This window comes from Canis lupus, chromosome 17, assembly GCF_003254725.2.
Source record: "Canis lupus dingo isolate Sandy chromosome 17, ASM325472v2, whole genome shotgun sequence".
NCBI classification, from domain to species: Eukaryota; Metazoa; Chordata; class Mammalia; order Carnivora; family Canidae; genus Canis; species Canis lupus.
The window spans coordinates 53,757,727-53,781,142 of record NC_064259.1 but is presented as its reverse complement, the minus strand read 5'-3'; the positions used below and the strand labels follow the sequence as shown (position 1 = coordinate 53,781,142).

The window sequence follows — 23,416 nt, the reverse complement described above, 5'->3', positions numbered from 1 at the left end:
TCAGAGCTTTGCTGTTTACAGAGCATACCAAATATAGAATTTGCTTTCATTCTCATCTCAACTCAGAGGGGCGGCTAAGTAAGACATCAGCTATCAAAATGCTTTCAAAAGTCAACAGAGCCACAGGATGGAAAAACATCATTATGGAAACACCAAAATCTTATTCTTGCAAACTCCATTGATTCTGAATGTGTGGTAATTTGCACAAGGGTCTAGGCCGAAAACCCTTTTTACACTCACCATAACTAAAAGGATTTGCTCAGCAAATTTCAGAGTGTGGCCAAGATGGCTGGGAGACATTTGTAACCTACGGAGGACAACTGTTTTCCGTGAAAATTGTGTCACTATTGCGAGAGTACTATGCTTCAATTAAGTTTGCATAGTGCTCTTTTCATTAAAGTAGGTCTGGTGGGACTTCTACAAGGCAATAAAACTTTGTTGGCCATTTGTTTGAGCTTCTGACTATGCTAAAGAGGATGAACATTACTAAGCAAATTAGTCTGGGGCCTCACAGAAAGAATTTAAGTGTTTAAGAAAAGGCAGGGCCATCATTTGGCTAGGATGTGGAAGAGCAGATTTTGGCGCTCGTCTGCAGTTTGGATTAATTTTGGCAGCAAAAGCTCTTCCTTTCTCCTTTCCCTTAAAATTGCCATAAATGTTCAACCAAGCAGAGGCATGCAGAGCAATTCTGGCCAAAGTGAGGTGTGTCTTCTCATCTATTTCTCACTGCTTCCCTAACTAGTTCTCAAAGCACCTTTGACCAGGTGCTGAAGAGCTCAAAACCTTGGTGATGGGTAAAATCTCTTTGAGCCCTGTGTCTATACACTGATGGAAAGTCACAATCCATAGCTGCCGGTGTTTATTTGGAGCTTATGCTGCCGTAGGTCTATGCTGCCTGCGTGCTTGCACAAGATGAAGCCACTGCAGCTTTAGAGGGTTTCAGACCCGGTCCACAGTCACACTAACAGTACACGGTGGATCCAAGACTCATGCTGGTCTCACAGGTACAAAGAATGTGCTTTTATAACCATCGTCCCTATAGATGACACCTTGGCACCAGCATCCCCCTCTCTATTGGGTTGGACACGACTTAGTGGCCTTCTGGTCTACATTTGTAATATTTATGTCCTAACAAAACTCTGAAGATGAGGACCCCTCTTCTAACCATATCCTTTTGAAGCCTTACTAGGAGAGCATGGTGACATGGCCCTGTCCCCAGGGGCCCAGAGCCAGTTGTTGGAGTGGACAAGAACCGAGGAGCTCAGTTAATGGGAAACTAAGTGTATAAATGTACATAGTGTTTTGGGCACATGGGTGGCTCAGTGGTTGAGCGTCTGCCTTTGGTTCAGGTCATGATCCCGGGGTCCTGGGATCGAGTCCCACATCAGGCTCCCCACAAGGAGCCTGCTCCTCCCTCTGCCTATGTCTCTGTCTCTGTCTCTCTCTCTCTCTGTCTCTCATGAATTAAAAAACAAACAAACAAACAAAAAAACACATAGTGTTTCAAAGTGGAGACATTCTTGTGGGGAGCATGGGGGGCGGTCCAGAAACAGACATTGGGGATGAATATAGGGCTGATCAAGCTGTTTATGGAGCTTAAATTTGGTTATTCTATTTGAAGGTCATTCATTTATCAGACCTTTATTGAGTCTGCCTTCCATGACAGGCACCAGGCTCTGTGTTGAGGATACAGAAGGAAGATGAGACCGCTGCCCCTCAAGGGAAATGTGAAAAAAAATAACATCCAAAAAATCAGAATAACAAGAGCATGGGCAAGGAGCAGTCAGAGCGGAAGTGGCTGTGGGTGACCGGCACGCACTGCAGGGCTCTGTGGGGCCCATCTGTCAAGTGTTTCACTGCAGTGACAAGGGGGGAGTGATCCTTCTTGCTTGAAGGGTAGGAGTCAAGACAGGCTTCATCAGGAAGACTCTAATGAATCTTCATGATGACACTGCAGCCATCTTACAGACAGAGGAGATTTGGCCAAGGCATGGGGGCCCTTGGGAGAGGTCACCAGGCTCCCTCTGCAGCCTCAGGCTCCCTGGGCTGTTGGCTCCTGCGGCAAGGATTTAGAGAACAGGTCATGATTGATTAGAGGATTCAGAGGCTGCTTTCTCACCTCAGATACCCTCTCACTTTTGCAGAGGGAGGCCGCATTCGATTCGCGCTCAAACTCCTTCTGGCTGAAGCATCTAGTACTCTGTCTACCTGGCAGGCCCTCCCCACCAGGCACTGCATTCTCATTCCACGGCTCCCTGGGCCCGTGATGGGAGAGAAGCAGATGCACAAGAAAAATTGGAAGTGCTGGCTCCCAGAGTGTCAGCCGTAGGGAGTGGGTGACGGGTCTGGGGGGAGAAGATTGTCTAACCACATGGGGATATGCCCAGGTCTGGTGCTGAGCCAAAGCCTGTCATTAGCTGTGCCACAGCAGAAACCCTTTTCAAAACCCAAGAGGTCACTGCCTTGCCTCCTTAGGACTTTTCCTCAATGCCTTGAGTTTCAAGAAAGAGGATCTTACTCAGTTGCTTCAAGTACGAGGCTTGTTTCCCTGGGTGGGCTTGGCTATAAAGACAAGTGAGCTCTCGTGGGAGCTCAGGGAGCGTGCTTTGCTGGATTGCATGGCCATGAGAGGTGCAAGAGCCAGACCCATAGGACCCAGAACAGTAACAGCCAACTATCTGCCCCCGTCTTGGCCGCAGGGGCTTCTCTGTTCCAGGCCTCCTCCTGTGCTGCTGTTGGAACACCTGGCACCATACACCGCCCTGCAACTTGTGCCGCATCACCACCCCTGCCGCCTCCGTGGCCCTGCCCACCAGCCTACTCTCTGGATTTGTTTCAGTTTGTCTTGTTGTCCTGTAACCCCCGACCCCTCTCCTTATAACCTCCAGTTCCAATTCCTGCTGTTCTGGAGCTTTCTTGCAATAGTACTTGCCTGCGGCTGGTTCAGGTCGTCACTGACAGATGGTCACAGTACCATAATATTGAAGTTGCTTCTGATGAAGGAATGTCCCTTAGCAGAGTTCTTTGGGCTGGTGGCTGGACCCCCCATCCACCCTGAGGCTCCCCACACTGTGGCTCTTCACCTCCCTGAGAAGGGAGCATTAGGACTGTCCTGCCCAGTTGGGGCTCTGTTTTCAAGACACAGACTCTGAGCAGGGGGTCTTAAAGATTATCTAGTCCAAAGTCCCTATAGGCTGAGATTCCTGGTACCACAGCCTGGCCAAAGCAATGTCTAGCCTCTTTTTTAATTGATTTACTTTGAGGGGTGGGGAGAGGCAAAGGGAGAGGGAGAGAGAATCTGAAGCAGACTCCACACCCTACACAGAGCCTGACATGGGGCTCAATCTCACAACCCTGAGATCATCACGTGAGCCAAAACCAAGAGTCAGACACTTAACGGACTGAGCCACCCAGGCGCCCCAATGTCCAGCCTTTTCTTAAACACCCCCTGGGACAAGGCATGCACACAGCCCAAAGCAACCTGCTGTGACAAAGAACGAGGTTCTCCTCCTGAGCTTTCTGCCAAGGACGGAATCTTGGGTCCTGCTCTATCCTACCAGGCCTTACCACTTCCTCCCAGTTACACCTTATGGCCTCTTACATAACAGAAGACCGTTTTCTTACATTTTTTCCTCAGTACTAAGTTCCCTCCAGTTCTGACAAGCATTCCTCATGTGACTTATTTTGAATGATCTGAGCACAGGATCGTTCTCCTGGGAATGTGGCCCCGTTTGTTAGTGTCCCTTTTGAGGTGTGGCCCGGAAGAGAAGCAGTTCTGAGTGTGGGCTGACAAGTGCAGCCCTGGGTGGCCAGGCCTGCTCCCACTCCCGATTTCTTTCTCCCCACTAGGGGCTCCATGGTCCCCGCCGATCCTACTAGGGAGCATACGGCCAACAGCAATACTTCTGTTTTCAGGGTGCACGTATTGTTAAAATGGCATCAGCCAAAGACCACCAGGGACAACCTGCAGTCTGACAGGCACACAGTCAGATCATTGGTCTGTTCCCCTCTGGAGTCGGAGGAGCGGCCAAGAGGGAGGAAGGGAGCAAGTTTTGTGTCCCTGCAGGATTCTGAGAGGACCCCAGGGGAACAGGAATCTGTGGCCAAGGGGCTGGTCTCTGAGGTGGGGTGCTGTCTCGAGGTGAGGGCAGCCTGGCAGTTGGGAACCCTCAGTACCAGATGGGTTAGCGAGGTGGCTCTGGGCCACCACTGGGGAAAAAAGCAGTGGTCACTCATTTTCCAGCCACGGCGTGGCCTTGGGAGAAATGAAGTCTCCTGTTAACTTTGCAGCTGGTTTTATCCATGTCCCTCCAGCCTGATTAGCTGCAGGAATCTTCTTCTTTGTCAGGCTGAGCTGACTTCACTCTTTCAATCCCAGATGGTTTATTTTTGCAGTGTCTGTGTGGATTCTAGGGGCTTTATTTAGGTGGCAGCACACTCTGTCAGTGTTTACAAGGTGGTTACAAACGAGATGCCCGTGTGAATCATGCAGGACCTTCTGTTAGTTCTTGCATGGACCCTCTTTTTACTTGTCCCACTGTCAATCTGATTCAGACCCCCCCCCACCAGACTGTGCCCACAATCTCCAAGTGCCTCCGAACTCCTCGGGGGCCCCAGGTCTGTTCATCCAGCTGTCTGCCGAAATGGCCCACTGGGGATCCAACAGGCTCCTGAGATGCAACACACCCCAACTCAACTGTCCTGTCTCCTCCACCACCCTTGGTCACTCCATCCTGCCTTCTAGTTGTTATTGGGTGCATTGTATATCCAACTGCCACCTCGTTTGGACCAAACAACCAGGTGTCCCCCCTAACCAAGATGCCTCCCTCACCCGTAGGCCCAACTGGTTTCAATCACCTGCCAATTCTTCTTCCTAAATGTCTTTCAGATCTGCTTCTCCTCCTCCTTGTGTGGGTTCTCTGATCCTTTGCTTGGATTAGTGCAAAAGCCTCCTTATCCATCTGCCCACTCCAGTCCCTTCTCCCTCTATCCCGCTGAATGCCCTGCTGCCAGAGGGAGACTTTTAAAATGCAAATCTGATCTCTCCCTCCCTCCATAACATCCTTTAATAGCATCTCATAACCTAGTGTGAAATCTGAAACATCTTACACAGCACATAAGGCTTTGTATCTGACAGGGCCCGTTTACTAGCACGTCTTCCCTTGCACTGGGTGCTCCAGCCACAGAAAGCCACCGGCAGCTCCGCAAACTGGCTGCCCTGTGTCTTCTCTGACCATCAGACAGGCCACTTCCACTGTCTGGGATGTCAGAAATATTAACGGCATGAATACAGTTACATTGCCATTTATTGATCACATCCTCTAGGTCCGGCACCCCACTAATGAGTTCACATGTGTCATCGTGGCAATTCCGTACAACAGATCCTATCATGAGGTCCATTTTCCAAATGAAGAAAGAGCAGCTTCAGAGAGGTGGAGGGAAAGCCAAGGCCACACAGCAGATAAGCCATAGGGCCAGGATAGGAATCTAGGTATCTGATGGACAGATTCTCCTGCACAGAGGTACCGTACACAACAAATCCTACTAGTCATGTTCTAAAACCCAGTGGCTGTATCTGTTTATTCCAAACCCTTCCCTGACCTCTCATTTGCAAGCAGGTAGCTAATTCCCTCCTTCCTGCCACTATGTCTGGTATAGCAGCCATCTCCCCTCTCTCTCCTGGGCCTGTGGGCAGTGCCAGCCTGCACATATAGCCCTCCCTGTCTAAGCAGCCATGCACTATCCTGGGGCCTGCCCACAACCCAGGCTGTGGCCGACTGACCCTGGAACAGACACCTAACCCCCAAGGCTAGTCCATGGGCTTGGAATATACCTGTGATGCATATGTTTATATGCCTAAATCAAGAGCAGGTCCAAATCAAGAGCATCTGGAAGGCCGTGTCGGCCATGGACATGCTCCATTCAGCTCTCTTTCAAAAGAAGGTGCTGAGGGATAAGTAGCTGACCTACAGGCCCCAGCTGCTACCTTTTGGATCATACCATGGTGTTCACATTTCTGCCTGCCTGCTTTTATTTTATTTTATTTATGATAGACACACAGTGAGAGAGAGAGAGAGGCAGAGACACAGACAGAGGGAGAAGCAGGCTCCATGCACTGGGAGCCCGACGTGGGATTCGATCCCGGGTCTCCAGGATCACGCCCTGGGCCAAAGGCAGGCGCTAAACCGCTGCACCACCCAGGGATCCCTGCCTGCCTGCTTTTAACCAACAAGCGTGCTGATGGTGCCGGAGCCAGTCCCTTCCTGCCCCACATGGGACTCCTCCAACGGACAGCCTTGGCCTAGAGGCTGTTGGCCTCAAGACTTTCTGCCAATTGCCCTGCGACCTGCCACTCTTCCTCCGGCTCTCTTCTCACAGGGTCAGACTGGTGTCCCCATCTGAGGGTTCTCCCCACCAGCCCCTGCTTCTCCCTCCTTCATCTTCCATAGGCATGTCCCCCAGGAAATTTCTTGCATGTCATATTCTGTTTCGGTGTCTGCTTCTTAAAGGACCTGAAATGACACGGAGGGAAGAAACCATCTTTAGGCATGTGACACATACCAAGTGCCCAGTCGATGTTTACTGACTAAGGGAAGAAATGAGCCACCTCCCCAACTATTGCTGTTCCTGCCCCCCGCCCCCACCCGCCCAGTCCATTTCTCTACCACTTCCAGATCAATCTTCCTAGAACATGACTTTGTGCCCGGCACTTCCTTTCCTTCCCCAAGGTAAAGTAATAGCAGATAAAAAAAAAAGAAAGAAAGAAAGAAAGAAAGAAAGAAAGAAAGAAAGAAAGAAAGAAAAAAGAAAAAAAGAAAAAGATACAATGTTTTAGGCTTTGTAAACCCGGTCACGCATCATAGAGATATTAATGATGTGGGATGTACCTTCTCTAATTACGAGTCTTTAAAACAAGAAGAAGTACAAAATGGGAGGATGACTTTTGATACTTGAGTAATGCAAATGGGTCAAGAAGTATTTTTAGAAAATCAAACTTTTACTAGAGAGAAAGTTCCTCCCGCCTCAACATGACCCTTGGCAAGTTCGATGTGTCAGGCTTGGGGGTCTGCTGTCTCCCCTCGGAAGAGCTCAGAACCCTCACTTACCACCTTAAGTCACCTGTTTTCCCCATCATTAGTCTTTAAATCAGGATTCAGTGCCTTCCATAGATGCCCACTTCCTGTGGCTGGCAAGGGCTGCCACCATGCTCAGTTCCAAGGGCATACTGTTCCCATCACAATTTCTGCATCCAGCAGCCCCTCAATGGCAATGTAGGCAATGCACAGCCCTGTGTGGATTCTCCTTCCCCAGGACAGTCTTCAGGAAAATTTTCTCCTCCCCCAACCCCCTGCACCAGACTCTATAGCTTGAAACCAGCCCAAAACTATTCCAATGTGATCAGATGCTTGCTGCCTTCCCTGGCAAATTTCCTTGAAAAAGACTATTCATGTAGTGTTTTGGCATGATCGTCCCAAGAAAGGGTTATAATAAGCATCATCTTGAAGACTTAAATACAGTCTCTGGTTCTGCAAATACCATAATGACAGACTTGCGTTCTCAGTCCCAGGAAATTTTGTGGGCACCAGAGCTCAGAAATGTCCTAGGCATGTAAGCAAGCCTTATTCTTCTTTGTGTCTGGGAGCCAAAGAGAAAATAAGGGGTTCCCAGAACTAGTTCACACAACACTCTCATGGAGGCAGGGGGAGGATCTCCACAACCGCATTTGTGTGATGAGAAGGTGAGCAGAATGCACCTGTGTGGGTTGCTCAGGGCCCATGGGCTATGATACTGTGAGAGTGCAGCGTTGGGGGCGTGTTTCCAATGGCCAAACGCAGAGGCAGAGGGGAGGTCTGGGCAGATGGAATCAAGCCTCCTGGCACACACTGCCTGTGGTCAGAAATGCTCATGGTTACTGCTGGAACTGGAGACATTATGGCTGGAAAGACGTCAGGGGGTTACCGAGGGGTTAGCACACAAGCACCACCCAGCAGTGGACACCAGGCTTCCCTGTGCACACAGTCCTTGGCCATCCTCTCCTCTCTCAGTGGCAACCAGGAGCTTCATCTTGCCCATCCCGAGGCCTAAGGCCAACTTGTTCTCATAAGATCGACTCCAATACCTGTTTCAAATCCATGTGTACCCTTATGTTGCAGGTATACGTCTAATTGAGGAATTCAATGAAAAGCACAAGTATTTTAAAACCTTGTACTTTTGTTAGAAAAGAAGGAAGGGCCTAGTAAGAGCATGTCTGTTCAGTTTTCTTGTAAGTCAAGAAAGTCAAGAGTTTGTAAAACCAGCTTTTTCGTGCACTGAGCTCCTAAGACACAGATAAAGGATACAATGGCATCTTCCTAAGGAAACTTTGGGATCCTGGTGAGCTGCTCTACCTTTTAGGATTTGGGCAGAGAGGGACACAGTGTGGGTGGCCTGTGGCTCTGGCTGTTGGGGGAACTGTCTGGGCCCTAGTGCCGGCACGAATGCTGTCCTGGACAGTGGGGTGGGATGGGAGGAGGTGGGGCTGGAGTCAGTTCTCTGGGACTTTCACTGATAGGGGTGGACTGTCCACAGTTCTCTCGGAGCACCCAGTTACCTGCAGGGCAGCCAGGCTTTGGCTGGCTTCCAGGAAACTGCTGTGGTCTGACCTGTGAAGCTTCCAGGCTTCACCAGATGCGTGGCTTGGAAGGGATGAGGCAGAGGAACCCCTCCCCTGAGCAAATTCTCCGTGAATGGCACTTTTGCAATCATGTTTGCAGGGTGATATTGTGGCCCAGTGGCTGCTCAGATTAGATGAAAATTCATTACAGGAAGCAGGCGGAAACTGCAGGTCGCTTGGACCTGTTAGCAACTGACATCTTAGTGGTTGCATTAGCCTAATCTAGCTGCTATAACAAAATACCACAGGCTGGGTCTTCACACGGTTCTGGAAGCTAAAGTCCAAGATCAAGGGGTTGGCCAATTCGGTTTCTGGGAAGATCTGTCTTCCTATCTTGCAGATGGGGCCACCTTCTTGCTGTGTCCTCACGAGAAAGAGAGGTGAGGGGGAGAGAGAGAGAGAAAGAGAGAGAGAGGGGAATCAAGCTCTCTAGTGTCTTTTCTTGTAAGGACACTAATCCTAATAGACCAGGGCTCCACCCCTAAGGATCTCAATGAACAGTAACTACCTCCTTATGCATCCTATCTCCAAATTACCCTGGTACGAGGGCGTCGGCGTAGGATTTGGAGGAATACAATTCAGGCCATAACAGTGGTTGAACCAAGAGATATTCAGGGAATGGGGTGCCTTTTGAGGCGTTTCCTGCCCTCATCCCCTGGCCTACCCACACTTCAGGCTTCTTTCTCCATCTTAGAATCTGGCTGTGCTTCTGCCACACCATCCAGAGGGCAGGGTGGTGGCCCTGGAGGCAGAATGCAGGACCTCAGGCTGGCAGAGCTGCCTGGATGCAGCATTGTGTCCAGGAAGCCCACCAGCACCTTGCCCACTCTCATTTGTCTTTGTTCCCATCTCAGCCATGGGCCAGGCCCTGGGGAAGCCTGGAGGCAGGGTGAAAGGAAGCCGAGAGTGACAAATCTCATCTGTTACTTAGCAGAAGTAGGAACCCACCTGGGGACAGAACACAGATGCTGCAGGCTTCCTCGCGCATTTCATAGGTTAAACCACTGAAAACTGGGGTCCTTTGCATGCCCAGCCTATGATGTGGAGAGAGCTCGTCACCAGCGGAGGCCAGGTTAATCTGCTAAATAAAAACAGGAGTGAATGAAAACCACTTGTCATTTGCCTAACGTTGCAAAGAGCTCAAATGGTAGCCTCAGAAAAGGCTCCAGTCCCTGCTATTCCACCCTGAAAATGCTGCAGTCCCCCGTCCTGCTCCCCTCAGCCTGCACTCCCGCCTGGCTGTTATCCTTTCTCTGCCTGTGTTTCACTGTGGTGAAGGGCTACGCCCTTCCAAAGCTCAGGGGATGGTCCTCCAGTGTCAGAGCACCCAGCCATGCCGCTCAGACTGCCCCCACTCAAGAGTTTATTCTTCTAGCGATGAGTCACTGCTACCACCTTGTCCCGATGCTTCCTGCAAGCAGATAAGGCGAGGAAAAGGAAAGGAGGGGTACTCCGCTAGCTCATGTGGCACCTTGTGGGCCTGGGTGGGCTCCAGCCATAGGAATCTAGAAGGGATGGAACAGGCAGCAAAATGATCAGTCCTGCTGCCCTGGAATAGGGGCAAAAACCCTGCCTCCATAGGATGGGAGGGTCACATGGGGCTGCGCTGTCCCCCAGGTAGGGGACCACGGCAATCTCACTGAGACAGCATGAGCTTTGGGCTCCAGCAGATCTGATTTTGAAGTCTGGATCCACTGCTTCCAGCATCCTGGCACACTACCTAGTACCTGTTTGGGACTTGATTTCCTCAGCTATAGGATAGAGACCCCAATGTCCTTCATAGGATTAGCATGAAGGCTAAAGGGCATGGCCTCAGCAAAGCACCAGAGCGGTGCCCTGCATGAAACGGGAGCTGAGCCCGTATTAGGGTTCTCCTTGTGCCATCATCCAATGCCAGGACGCTGTCCTCAGAAATGTTCAGCCCACTGTTCCACCATCTCACAAAGGCAGGCTGCCACATGCCCAGAGACCGTGCTTCTTGCTGGGAAACAGGAACAGCTGGTGATCGGGATGGGGGCGAGGGGTGGGGGGTATGAGCCTGTGCACCCTGGACCAAGGGGGCCCTACGCACCCTCGTTCGTTTTATCTCAACACTGTGTTTGGCAATGATTTATTAGCTAATTCTCACATCTCAAGCTCGTGGCAAGAATTTGAATCCCCTTTTAAACGCAGTTCTTATCATCATGCAGCTCCATAGTCATTATTCAATATTTATTATGTTCAGGGCCATCTTCCAGACACTATATATTTACTTCAGTCTGGAAAGCTGAAGGCTGGGAGGGGCTGCTGGCAATGTCCATAGTGTCCCAAAGGGCAAACAGGGCTCCAGGAGCAAGTCCTTATCCACACAATCTCAGCATTGGAGTTTAGGGAGGGATCAGTGACATTGGAGCAAGGGGACTTTTAGGTTAAGTGAAAGGAAATGCTTTTCCTTTTCTAGCAAGTAATAAACCCACAGAATTCATTATCCAACAGGGAGTTGGATGTAAGTGTAAAAGTACATCGAAAGGAGTTTTAGGTAAATTCATAGTTGGCTGGCTGACCTCTGCAGAGGGTGTTCCATGACTCTCTGAACTTGCTACCGGGAAGGACGGCCAGTGTTTTACAAGGTCTAAAGGAGGAGAACTCTGTGCCCTTGGGCCTTGGGTTCTGGCCCATGTCGCAGTTCCCATGTCCACAGGATTGCCCTGGATTTCTCAGATTTGTGATTTTTCAATGCTGTTCATCTGAGCTGGGAGAGAAAGGAGGGAGCATTCCTGGAGAAAGTGGGGTAAGCATCTCCCAGGCAAAATACTGGACAGCGAAATTTTTTTTTTCCTGCTTAAAATTCCAAAGGCCTACACCCTTTTAAGACTGCAGCAATTTCACAAGAGCATAGAACATTTGCATTGGAAGAGAATTGCTGGACCATTCCACTTACTGCAGTTTCTGCCCTGAACAGTTTTGTGCAATAGCAATTAGATTCAGAAATAGAAACAGTGACAGTGCTAGAAATGCAGTTGCTGAGCTGTGTATCTTTGATGCAAAAAAAAAAAAAAAAAGTCTATGTACCTAACAAATGAACGTTTGCTCATTTATACAACAAATGTTCTGAGCACCAATTCTGAGCTATGAGCTTTGGATACAGGATGAATAAGACAAAACATCTGCCTCCTGAGAATTTAGCCAGTGGTGAAAACAAACAGCCCCAATATTGTGGGTGTTATGAGAACAGGGGGTCTATCTGTACTTGCAGAAGTCAGGATATAAAGGACAGCCAGGAAGTCCCTGGTGGAAATGAGAGGGGCAGAGAGGGCTTTTCTGCAGACCACATTAGTGTGGACTAGCTGGAGACGTGCTAAAATTCACTTGGGTTGTCCGAGACAAAGGGGCAGGAGGAGACTATGGAGAGAAGACAAGACAGGGATGACCTTGACAGTGGTAGTCCAAGCTAAGGCACAGGGCACCAATTGTGGAAGGAAAGCTGGAAAGAGGTATGATCAGTTTCTAATTGTAGGGAGATGACGGGGGTGGGGGGGTGACCTAGGTGAGGGCAAGACTCTAAACACCCACGAGTCAGGTGACTATTACAATATCCAGGAGAACATGACTGAGGACAACAGCAAAGTCCTGAAGTTATTCGAAAGGTAGGACCAATACCTTTGGCTGCCAGAGGTGCAAGGTAAAGGGAGAAAAGAAAGGAGGTCAAGGATCACCTCCTGGTTTCTCTGAGTGGATGGAGGGACCATTCACTGAATGGTAAGTGGGCACTATAGAAGAATGTCACACTGAAAATAATGATGAAGATTTTGATAGGTTTGCACTTGATTTCTGAATGAGGCAGCCACACAGAGACAGCCATCAGGCTGTTTCTGTCAAGATCCAAGTTCTGGAGAAGAGTGGAGACCCTAGGCCTCGAGACATCAGCAGATGGAGGTGAAAGCTAGCTAAGGAAGAACCCAAATGGAACCAGAGGAGCACACTGAAGGTGCCACACCACAGAATGGTGCAGGCAGAGGAAAAGAAGCCCGCCAAGGAGAACAAGCAAGGAGGTGGAGGAGACAGGCTTACCAAAAAACACAGGAGGCTGATTTTTTTAGGAAAAGGGCAATGTTGTATATGCAAAGGCCATGAAGGGACTCCAAAGAAGCCAGTAATGAGGTCCCTGGGTGGCTCAGTCAGTTAAGTATCTGACTCTTGATTTTGGCTGGGGTCATGAACTCAGGGTCATGGGAGACCTCCTGCATCAGGCTCCATGCTCAGTGGGGAGTCTGCTTGAGGATTCTCTCTCTTCCCCTCCCCCTGCTTGTGCTCTCTCTCTCTCTCAAATAAATAAAAAAAAATCTGAAGAAGAAGAAGAAGAAGAAGAAGAAGAAGAAGAAGAAGAAGAAGAAGAAGCCTCCAGTAACTCTGCCACCTGGGTAATTTTGCTGACCGGGTGAAAGATTCTTTGGGAAGATATGAGGAGATGCCAGAGAGTCAAGCAGTAGATGAAAGCAAGGAGTGGTGACAGTAGGTAGACTGTTCCAACCAGAAATGTAGCCACGAAGAGGAGAGCTTGGAGGGTGCACCAAGGAGGCAAGTTCAACAGAGTGGACTTGAACATCGTGACCTGGACAGGAGAAGTGGATCGTCTAGGACAAGTAAGAGACCACGCTGGTGGAACAGCAGGTGGAAGGTGCTCAGAGTGCAGCTCAGGTATCTCGTGCTCCAATTTCCCTCCCAGTTTTGTCCCTTCTTCACAGCCCAAAGACCTTCACCCAGACCTCTCACCCTCAGTGCTCACACACTGCCCTCCAATATGGTCATTTCACTGTGTATCTTCCATAATTCATTTTGAATCTCTTCCAGGGTGGGAACTCTATCTGAAACATATCTGATGTAATTCATGGTGCTTATTATTATTATTATTATTATTATTATTAAGGGAACTCCTTTTTATAGCATTTTTTTAAAATTGACATATAACTTACATACCATAAAGAACACAAAGAGGGTGCAGTTTGATAACTTTTTACATATGTACACATCCGTGAATCTACTACTCCAACTATATAGAATATATCCAGCTCCACTAGAAGGCTCTCTCATGGCACACCCAGGATGTGTCTCATTTCAAAGTAACTTCCATTCTGACCTTTATGTTTGTATTAACCTTTGCCTGCTCTTGGTCTTATAAATGGGATCAGATGGTGTGTGTTATTTTGTACCAAGTTTTTTTCTCTCAACAGTACATCTTTTGTTGTGGGCAATGGTTACTAAGCTCTTGCTCATTGCTGTGAAGTACACTATGGTGTTTTTTTTTTTTTAAAGATTTTATTCATTTATTCATGAAAGACAGAGAGTGAGAGAGAGAGAGAGAGAGAGAGAAACAGGCAGAGGGAGAAGCAGGTTCCATGCAAGAAGCCTGATGTGGAACTCGATCCCCAGACTCTGGGATCTCATCCTGAGCCAAAGGGAGATCCTCAACCACTGAGCCACCCACTTGAGCCACCCACGTGTCCCACACTGTGGGGTTTCTATCTGTTGATAGATACTAGTTTGGATACGAGTTTACTACAATTTGGGGCTATTGGAGATAGTGCTGCCATGAACCATCCTATATGTGCACAGTGGGGGTCGCAGCACTCATTCTGCTCCATATGTGCTCCAGAGTGGTATGGCAGGGTCACAGGCTAGACATTCATTCAGCCTTAGTAGATCCTGCCAAAGTTTGTGCCAAGTGATATCCCCTTTCGCAATGTATGAGTGCTCTGGCTCTACAGTATTTTCAAATAAAATACGATTCTATGAAGAATGCTTAACACACTGAAAAAAACGATTGCTCTCAACACTTCAGAAGTATCTATTGATAAGTTAACAATTACTATGCAAGTAATACATACCTCAATCCACTAAGGCTTCCCTTATAGAAACCCTCATTGGCCTGATGAGAGTTAAGGTAAATCTTTGGATATAAAATAAGCCAATTTCTTTATAAATAATTTTATCGTGTGCAAAACTGTCGCTAATTTAAAAAGACTTTCTCGCCTTACATTCAGAGTCATAAGATTTTATTCTAATTCTCAATTGTGAGGATCCCGTTTTTCCTGGGAGCTAGCAGAACTGCCTTATCCTAACTGCACAGCCTATGAATCTTGGGCGGCTGAGAATCTCATCTTGATCTAATTCAATTAGATCTTCATGTGTGCACTCTGTACACTGAGCAGCTACTCTGTGTCAGGCACTGGACTAGGCCCTGGGGTATCACCCACCCCCCAGTGGATACAAAGAGCCAAAATGCAGAGTAGAAAGTTACCAAGTCTCAGACCTCATTGCAAGTTTTTCTACAGGGCGGGGCAAGCTGCCAGCTTAGGTGGAACTCTGGCAGGAGAAACCGCCATTTCATACAATCGCTTCTTTTCTGTCTGAATGGAGACCACATGTCACCTGAGGGCAGATTTTGTTCTCCAGCCACTTGAGTATACCGTCAATGTAAGCTTCTCAGACACCCATTACCTAGAAAGGACAGAAACCTCTGGATTTGACAAAGCCTGCCCTTTTAAATGTCCCTAGGAAGAAACTGGGCAAAATTGCTTAAAGTCAAAGAACCTCTTGGAATCTAGAAGTCCTAGACCCTGTCATGTTTATAATCCTGCCAATTATTGAGATGGTTCCAAGCGGTGTCAGCTGGCAGGGAAGGAGAGAACTCTCACTCATTAAATCCAGTGCTAGGGCCTCGATGGTTGACACAGAAGTGCTGATTCTGGCACAGTAAGCAAGTGAGGAGAGAAGCCTCTCTCTTTGGACCCACCAGGCTTGCACAAAGAACCTACTTTGGGAACAGGGGCTGAATATGTGAGTGTGACCTTGGAATCCAAGCATAGAGCATCTTTAGCTGAATATAACTCAGGAGAGAGTGGGATGTGCACATCTAAAAGCTGAGTTCCTATTCACACTTCAAGCTGCTGAAGACTTTCATACCAATTGTAGGCTTAGCAGATATCGTTGGCTATTATAGGCACTCTCTGCATCCCATATTCTCTGCAGATCCCTTTACTATTCTTGTGCACATAGGCTTCTGTGGCCTTCCTGAAGGAAGGGAAATTGTCAGGGAAAATGGACTGCTCTGTATAGTCCACATTCTAAGTTCATCTCAGCTAACTTTAGCTCTTAGAAATGTGTCACAACAGAGGGCTTCTTGGTGGGGGGGGTGGGGGGTGCAGTCAGACTAGCTCATCTAGCTAGCAAGCAAAGAGTAGAGAACGGCACATGGTAAAGAATCCTGTCCATGGGTTGAAAGCTGATAGGGTGAATCTGGGCATCTCCCAATGTGCCTGTCTCTTTGACTGGTGTTGTACACATCTGGGCTGCTGCCCTCTGTGTTTGGTTTATACAGTGTCATCCTGGGATCTTTTTTAACCATCCTCCTGGAAATCCCCTTTACTTCTCTTCAGTGTTGAAACTTCTGTTCCTGTTACATGTTTCGCTTTCTCAGAAATACATTCTCGAGACTTTGTGTGTGTGAAAATGTCTTTATTCAATTTTTGTGCTTTTTTAGGGTAATTTGGCTGGGTATGGAACTCTAGGTTAGAGAGCATTTCCTTTTAGAATTTGGAATACACTGCCCCATTTTCTTTGTTTCTGGTGATGCTATTGAGAAGTCTGCAACCATTCTAATTTCTGATCCTGGTATGTGACTTTTTTTCTTTCTCTAGAACCTTGTCGACTCTTTATTTCCTCCAATTTTTGGAAAATTTCCAACGATGTGCCTCAGTGTGCATCTATTTTCATTTACTGTGACCCAATATTTGACGTATTCTTTGAAGCTGGAAACATATGTCTTTTTTTAATCTCTGGGAAATTTGAAGAAATAATTTCATTTGTGATTAACTCCGTTCTGTCTTGTTTTCTTCTTTCTCTCTCTCTCTCTCTCTCTCTCTCTCTCTCTCTCTCTGGAACTCCTATTATTTACAGGCTGTACTTCTTGCACTATTCTTTTAATTTTGCTTTCTTTTCAAAATTTTTTGCTCTACTTTCAACTTTTTGCCCTACTTTTTGAGAGAGTTACTATTGAGTTTTTCATTTCTGCTGTTTTTATTTTCCAAGAATTTTGTTTTGGCCTCAGAATGCTCTTTTTTTGTTTCACCCTGTTCTTTTTTCTTGGATTCAGTATCTTCTCTATGTAAAGATGCAATAAATATACACTTTAATTTTCCTCTCCTCTCATGTTCTCACTTTTCCCAGATACTACTTTGTTTGTTGTTTGTTTTGTTGTTTATCTTCCACATACTTGGCTTTCCTCAGATGTTTGGTAGCACTGACACATCCATGTGGACAAGCATGTGGACCTGGGGCACCTGGGTGGCTCAGTTGGTTAAGCATCTTCCTTCAGCTCAGGTCGTGATCCCAGGGTCCCGGGATTCAGCCCTGCATTGGGCTCCCTGCTCAGCGGGGAGTCTGCTTCTCCCTCTCACTCTGTCTGCCACTCCTCCTGTTTGTGTGTGCTCTCTCTCTAATCTGATTGGGAATCCTTAAGCTGATTTAAAACTACAGGCAAGTGGGTAGAACTTCGGACTTCAGCTAGATCTGTTGATCTTGAATTACAGATTCCCCAACTACTCTAAAGGTTTAAGAGAATGCCTGACATATTAGAAGTGTTCAATATGTGTTACTCTTGTTGTTGTTGTAGAAAATACGTATGCTGAGAAGCGAATGTAGACACAACTTAACTAATCAAAAGCCCATACCTTTGTTAGGAGCTTCACAGAGACTTATAAAGATGCAATCATTCTCAGAAATTTGGGCACAAGCTTTAAATGGCGGCTTCAGTGCTTCATGGTTGGTGGGTGGATGATGGAGAAAACAAATGGAATGAAGATACTGGAGGCCACCACAGGAGAAGATGGGAGGCAGCTGGCTGAGAAGGAGAAGGTGGCTAGAAGAGGTGTCAAGTCACCATGGTGGCTTCCAGAGAATGCTAGTGGTTTCCTCATTAAGCTTGTGTCTAAACACCCTCCATCTTTACAGTTCTAGGAGAATGGGTTCTTGGGGACAAATTTGTTAATTACTTCCATGACTTCTTGGGTGGCTGTCCATTTTTTTTTAATTTTTATTTATTTATGATAGGCACCCAGTGAGAGAGAGAGAGGCAGAGACACAGGCAGAGGGAGAAGCAGGCTCCATGCACCGGGAGCCCGACGTGGGTTTCGATCCCGGGTCTCCAGGATCACGCCCTGGGCCAAAGGCAGGCGCCAAACCGCTGCGCCACCCAGGGATCCCCGGGTGGCTGTCCATTTTACAGGTGATGGCCCCAGAGGCCCAGCTCTGCCAGGGGAAAGAAGGAATATTCCATTCATCGGGCTATGGGTTATTAAGCCACTCTCTTCCTGTCACAGACAGATTGTGAATAACACTGTGTTCTCTTCCATCCCCTTTGCTGCCTCCTCTTCTCTTTCCACAGCCAGGGGAAGACAGTGGGTGTAACAAGGCCTTGCTATCCTCAGTCTGGTGGGTGCTGGCCTGTCTGGCCCTTGGTAATGGGAAGAGTACCTTTTTCCTTCTTCCCACACCTGTCAGTCCCCAACCACCTGGGAGTCCCCTCCAGAAATCTGACCTCCAGCTTCCGCAGTGCTGGGCCACTGGCCACAGTGGTGGATTCCTCCTGGAAGCTGGTGTAGCCTTTGGCAGGAGACCAGCTCTGCAAGTCATTGATTTCAACTACTCAGCATCTTGTCTCGGCAATTCTTGTGCATCCGCCTCTCTCAATTCAATTCTAATAACTTTATTGGCACAAAGAGATGAAGAAAGGATTGCCAAAGACAATAATCAAATTTCTGCAACTAGGATGATATGTGTGTGTTTATTTATTTATTTACTTATTTATTTATTTAGAGGCTGTTTCATTAAGATAAGAACTGTATGGGCTCATATTGTGTATTATCTTTGGATTCTTCTCCAGTGAGACAGTCTATATTAGGAGGTTTGATTCAGATCCTTCCTCCCAGTTGTGCAGCCTCATTATTTTCTCTTCTTGTTTTATTCTTGTTCATTCCCGTGTCTTTTTCGTGCAACGTTTTTAATGATGAAAGAAGCCAAATAAGCAAATATTTTCTGAGAACCTACTATGTCCTAGGCAGAGTGATGGAGTATTTAAAAACATACACTACTTTTTAATCTAAAGTAGGAAAAAAGCTGGGGCAAGCCATAGCAAAGTGATCACATAAGTTTACCCATCCATCCAAGATAATATCCTTTCTATAAATTAAAGAGAAAGGAAAGCTGAGGGGTTAAGTGTGCAGGTGTCCAGGTCTGCCCCTCACTAGATGTGATTTGGGGCAAACTACTTTGTGTCTGTTTCCTCACTTACAAAGAAGTGAATGGTAACAGTAACACCTACCTCTTAGGGTTGTTATGAAAATCATGCAAGGTTGAACACAGCACTTAGAAAAGCCTGGCGCTTAGTAAGCACTTACTAAATGGTAACTATTATTATTATTGTTATGGTTATGGTTATTGTTATTATTATTATCAATATTATTATTATGACTTACAGAGACCTTCCCAGTTTTCTCACCCAAGCTCCTCCTCTTCATAGTGAGGATATAAAAGACCAGAGAGATTTACTTGCCCAAAGTCATAGTTTGGTCTCTTTCATTGCAGACAAAGATGCTAAATAATCTACATCATGCTGCTCCCTTGGCCAATGGTGTGAGTTTTGATTCTGGAAACTCAATCAAAATTTTGGCAAGGGATTCTTCTCTGGGCCACCATTCAGTGAATAACCCCTCACAGAGTTTGCTGGACTTTCATTGTCTCCTAATCACTTGATTGATTGGGATAGAGTTATACAGACATCACCAGTATCTAGGTGAGGGATGGTACTTTGGTTCAGATGGTCACAAGACAGTGCAGTGGTTAAAAGCCACTGAGTCTGGTGCCAAACAGACTGATTCAAATCCTGGCTCTTTCCTTTTCACCTGCTGTGTGAACTTGGACCAATTACTTAACATCTCGAAGCCTCAAAGTCCTTAGGAACAAATGTGGATAGCAATGACACTACCCCTTATTACAATGTCATGAGGATGAAACAAAATTATTTAGAATAGTAAGTAAAGAGCTTAGCTTAGTGGCTGGGATACAGTAATACTCAATACATGGAAATTAATATGATTTTTATACTAGTTTTTAGTGTTCTCTTTTTTACCTGTGACCTCATTTTATCCTCAAGACCTCCCTCTAAGAGAAGCAGGAGAGATTCTTTTATTTCCACTCCTAGCTAAAGGAAAGAGTCTTCATGGAGGCTGAGGATCACACCACTAGCAAGTGGCGGCAGCAGGACCTGAGGCACACAGAGACTTAGTGACACCTAAAGCAGGGCTTTTTCTCCTCCACAAGTGTACCTTAGGCACTAAGCAAATCTAAACACATCCTCATAATTGAGAAGGGAAAAAAATAAAGAGAACTGGGAAAAAAATGAATGGAATCATCGTAAAGTTACAGTGATGTTTTTGTTAGACCCATTAAATCAAAGCACCTACATGAGGTGCAGGTGGGAAAAAGGAAGCTCTTCATATAGCCCCACAAGAACCCCAAACGAAACAAAACAGAAGCACGCTGTCTATAGAGAAGAACAGAGGAACCAATCATCAGAAGTTGCCTTGGAAGTCAAAGCCAGGATATGGTAGCCTGAATTAATACTCTCAGCTCATCTCAGACGTAGGGCAGAACAAAGTCTCGGAGAGAAAGATAAGCAGATCAGAGTCAGATTGCTTGGGTGAAGCGTCAGATCAGAGTCTGCAAAGACAGTACCTGCTCATGAAAATGACTGTGATGGTGAGTGCAGCTGTTAAGATAATAATCTTTGCATCCATGTAACCATCAGCCAGGGAGCCAATGCATTGTGGGACTGTTCATTAAGTCAGGAAGCATTAGGACGTCTGCAGCTGATCTTTTTTCTCCCTTGGTTCCCAAAACACTATGAATCCGAAGGAGGTCCCAAGCAGACCTGCTGAGGAGATGAGTCATTTTTGTCAGAATCAGTGGTCTGCACTAAGGCCAAAGCCACCTCCCAGCCACCCTGCATCTCGTGCCTTGCATGGCCTGACTGGTCTGTCTTCTCCCAAAAACCTCCAGACATTGGCTACCCTCTAGATGGGTGGAAAACCTGAAATCTCTCTTGGCATCAGTTTCCCCAACAACTTCTGTTGTTGATACATGTGGCAGGGGCCTGGGAGTTTGTGGGATAAGAAGCAAGAGTGAGTCAGGAGGCACTGTCGCTCAGGATCTGGGATGTTGATGGTTATGGAATAAACTGGGACTGGGCCCTCTCTCTCTTCCTGCTCCACAACCATAGAGTTCAAGCATGGTGGAGCATGCTGCACTAAATATGGAAACACAGAATGCAGAGAAACTGCCCCTTCTGAAAGTCCTGAAACCCCTCTAGGTAGAAATTGTTGTCCTACCAAATGGAACAGTTGGGCCTAAGAAGCAGGCAACATGGGTCCAAGGCATATCAGACAAATATGGGCCCCAGGCCCCAGGAGACAGCTGTACTGGTAGCAGCATCGTGATAGCTTTGACACATCTGGTTTCATCTTTCTTTCTTTCTTTCTTTCTTTCTTTCTTTCTTTCTTTCTTTCTTTCTTTCTTTTTTTTTATTGTTTTATTACAGGTATATGTGGGTACAGTGCTGACACTCTTCGTCACCCAGCAAAATCTCCTAATGCTCACAGTCAGCTGTCTGCTCGTACTGGGAGAGGCAAGAAGGGCTCCTTACATCTGCCTGCCTGCTATCTGGAGGCAGGAGCCAGGTCTGTTTGCCTCAGACGGTCTGCCACTCTCTGTAACTCTCCTTTGATCGATCCCTGGGAAAACTCTGATGGGCATTTTGCCATTCAGTGGTACACGATCGGCTGCCAAGGCAGTTGGGCATGGAAAGGAAGAATGTTATAAAAACAAGAGAGGAAGTTGGGCTTCTCACATTGAGAGAAAGGAAGGATGGGGAATTTAAGGTGAAGAATGGGAGATGGGTACCATGGTGAGAAAACTGGACTTGGCATTCCTGCCTCCAAGGGCATGAGGGGTTTAGAATGGGTCCACAGCGGGGACCAAGTAAAGGCAGGGATAGTGCCAGTGGAGATGGGTAATGAGGAATCCCGGGGTGGCTGCTAGCATGGGATGGGCGGAGGAGGGGCATCTAGAAGACTGTTCTTTTCCCTCGCTCTGAGGATTGGTATGCTCTGACTTCACCAGCATGGTGAATTAAGGATGTTTCAGTCAGTGCCTCTTTTTAAACCAGCTGCTGAGAAAGGGTACTGGGTTCAATCCATTGCTTGTGGAGGAAATAACTTCTGCTCCTTGAAACCTCATGGAGTGCACTATTTTGAATTTAGTAAATCCAATTTGGAAGTAAGAGCCATCATGCTGTTTGGATTTATCAGCAATTAAGTTTTTAAGCCAACATTTGTAAAGTGCTATTGAATTTAAAACAATCTTATGCGCTATCCACTTGGTTTTTGAAATAACTCCAGTAGTTCCACTTTATAGAGGTAAAATTGAGGTCTTAAAAAAAGATTCAAAAAAGGCCGCAGAGCTAACAAAAGTCCAATAGACGTCCCGATTTTGCTGTTTTGCTTTGCTTATTTCCTCACACTAAATCTTATTTTTTTCGTCACACTAAATCTTTTTTGGGGGTGCCTGGGTGGCTCAGTGCTTGAGAGTCTGCCTTTGGCTCAGGTCATGATCCCAGAATCCTGGGATCAAGCGCCATATCAGGCTTTCTGCAGGGAGCCTGCTTCTCCCTCTGCCTATGTCTCTGCCTCTTTCTCTGTCTCTCTGTCTCTCATGAGTAAATAAATAAAATCTTTCAAAAATAGATAAATAAATAAATACCTTTTTTTTCAGTGATATCATAGGGCTATAACTTGGAGATCATGAATAAGTGACAAGACATCAGTGGATCTCCTAAAATTATTTACAAAATTTGTACGAAAGTGCCTGTGTGCTCTTTTTTCTAAGGAGGGGGTCCACACTTAGAGCAGAGTCATAAATATTTTCATGATAGCAAAACATTAAACAAAATATCAGGGGATCCCTGGGTGGCTCAGTGGTTTAGCGCCTGCCTTCGGCCCAGGGCATGATCCTGGAGTCTCGGGATCAAGTCCCACATCGGACTCCCTGCATGGAGCCTGCTTCTCCCTCTGCCTGTGTCTCTGCCTCTCTCTCTCTCTCTCTCTCTCTGTCTCTCATAAATAAATAAATAAAATCTTTGGAAAAAAACATCATAAAAGGAAAAGCTGTTTGGCTAACAGTTATGCACCTAACACCTATATCCCCTGCACACACCAGTATCACAACGAACCAAAACGAAATTGTTAGTACAAGTATAACAATCTCCAAAAGCTACGCGAAACAGATCAATTGAATCTTCAATTCTATTGGAATTTTGGGATCTGTGTAGGCACAATGTAGCTCTCTTGTCCTAACTGCTTCCTGCGTCTTTTGCTCCCATTCCCACCCAGCCTGGGGAGGGGGGCCAGCAGACAGGCAGGAGATAGGTTTCTGGCTCTCTTCAGAATGCTATCCTTTAGACTCTTGCAGCCACTCTTGATTTTTCACCCAGAATCCCGCTCTGTTGTTTGCTTTCCAACATGCTCAGTCCTCAGTGTGGCCATGGGCTCTCCTGAATTTGGCCCTAATCCCAGGCCCAGCACATCAATCTTGATCATCTAACCAATCAAGGTAATTTTATTCCCCTTGCTAGGAACTGACTTAAGAAAGAACATGTAACTTAATTCTGATCAA

The 23,416-nt window shown here is 46.8% G+C and overlaps 1 long non-coding RNA gene across 1 annotated transcript; it reads right to left on the bottom strand.

The window, feature by feature from the left end:
• Positions 1-5,288: 5,288 nt before the first annotated feature.
• On the bottom strand, positions 5,289-9,736 carry LOC118351226 (uncharacterized). Its single transcript, XR_004806331.2, has 2 exons — positions 9,602-9,736; positions 5,289-6,512 (listed from the first exon to the last, which is right to left on the bottom strand). It is a non-coding gene; the product is annotated as an uncharacterized LOC118351226 (long non-coding RNA).
• Between the last annotated feature and the right edge of the window lie 13,680 nt (positions 9,737-23,416).